Here is a 2,124-nt window from a genome sequence, read left to right on the forward strand (position 1 = left end):
CCCCGCTGCCTCCCCAGGAGGGTCTCCTGCCCCCAGCCCAGCCCCCTCCAGCAGCCCTGGCTGAGCTGAGGTGGAAGAGCTCCCCAGCACCTCATCAGCTGCCCCTCAGGGGTGTCCCAGCAGCTCCCAGCTCTGTCCCTGTTCCCACCCATGGTGGGGAACAAGAAGAGATGCAAGAGCCAGAGGAGGCTGTGCCTGGGCCCTCTGCTCCCAGCCAGGACAGCAAAGGCTCCCCTGGAGGGCCTCAATGACACCTGAAGATGAGGATCAGCAGCCCCGAGGCCTCTTCTCCAGCCCAGAAGAGGTCACCCTGCTCCCAGCACTAGAAGAAACCCCCAGGGACTGTTGTAACAAGAGCTGGGTCAGGAGCTGGGGGACGTGTGGTTCTCAAGGGCTTCTGGGCCTTTAAGTCTTATTATTAAACAGTAAAGAAATAAAGGCCCGAATACTGCAGAAAAAGTCGTGTTGTTACTAACTGTAGGTGTCGTTGCTACCCCTGCCCATGCTGCTTTCTTCCCCTCTTCCTGGGGTTATGCTCACTGTTGTTCTTAGCAGAGCACCACTGGGCTTCTCTCTCTGGCCTCGCACAGCCTTGTTGCCCTGCTTTCGGTATCCTGGGGCTGGCCCTGTGCTCTCAGAGTGCACCTCTCCCCAGAGCACAGCAGCCTGGGTGATGGTCCTCCTCTCTTGCAGGGCCCTTTGCTCTGAAGCAAGGTGCTATGTTTCCTGGCCCTGTGCTCTTTCAGGTGCCCTTTCCCCAGGTGTGAATTCTGTGGGGCCTCGTCATACGGACCTGAAGGACCTCTTTGAGATACTGTTGAGTGTCACGGAGTCACACTGTCTGGTCCTGCTGGGCCCTATGTCACCTATAAGTGCTGTGGTGACACAAGAAAAATGGACATGCTGTTATTCAGGCTTACTTCCTGCTCTTCCAGGTCCAGCCTTGGTGCTGGCATTTCTTGGAAGGACCCCTCTTTGGCAGATGAGTGCTGTCAGTTTGTTAGTGCCCCACCCTCCTGTAAGGGATGACCCCTCCTCTTATCTAATCATGTCACTTTGGGTATAGAGTAAATAAGGATTTACAAGACACCTGCCACAGCCTGTCAAGGACGCACCCATGAACAGGGCTGCTAACTTGATAGAGAAGCTAAAGGTGGGAAAAAGGATACAACATTGTAGACCACATCCTCCAGCTCCTGACTGGACATTTCAAAGATCCTTTACAACCCTGGATTGGATCTGCCAGAGCGCTAGGATTGGAAATGTACCAATCAGGCACCAAGGTTTGCCTCCTGAAGAAGGATAAAAGAAGGGACACTGCAGAACTGGGTATTGCAGACTCTACTGTGGATATGGAGGACTCTGTGAGGAGCAGACCTTGGAGCAGTGGCAAAAGCAGCAGGAGCAACAAAAGGTGAAGGCAGCACCATGACCGTCTGTGGGCAAAGCCTACGAGCAAGCTCCACAAGTGGCCAGAAGAAAGAGCTAAATCACTTGCTGCATCACGAGCTGAATCACTTACTTGTCCCAAAGGAGCCATGGCTTCTGGAAGAGTTACTCAAATAACAAGTGGGGCCACTGAAGACAGTCAGAAGAGCTCCTGAAAGCCCTGCTCTGCTGAAATCAGCCTGTGCCTGTCGGAAGGCAGCGCTCCTCTCCATCTCAGCGACTCCTCTATGACTCAACTAGGACATGTAAGGTTGCGTGACTTATACTTTGTTGTCCTTTACTTTCCTGTGAACACTAATAGTCCCTCACAACAATGACCTCATAGCAGAGGATGCAGTGTCGGGCTTGGTTGACATCTCTATCTTTGCCTTTATTTTCACCTTAAGTGTTACTTACCTGTTCGGGCAACTCAGCAGTTCAAACGAGAACCCACACAATCACCCCTAATATCTCAATACCCCTTACTTTTCCTGAGCTTTGTACCTTGCTGTTAGCAAATGTCCCTGATATTATTGCATTACGTGTCCATAATATTCTTGTGGGCGCAGCGTAGTTTGATTGGAGATCTGTCACTCTGTAAAATTCCATCCCAAATTTGACAAATCCCCGTGCAAAGTGATCACCATATGAACTACTTGGTGAGCTAATTACCCCAAACAGGATAGTCTCAGCAGC

This window comes from Chaetura pelagica, unplaced genomic scaffold, assembly GCF_000747805.2.
Source record: "Chaetura pelagica isolate M959 unplaced genomic scaffold, ChaPel_1.0 scaffold145, whole genome shotgun sequence".
In the NCBI taxonomy this organism is placed as follows: Eukaryota; Metazoa; Chordata; class Aves; order Apodiformes; family Apodidae; genus Chaetura; species Chaetura pelagica.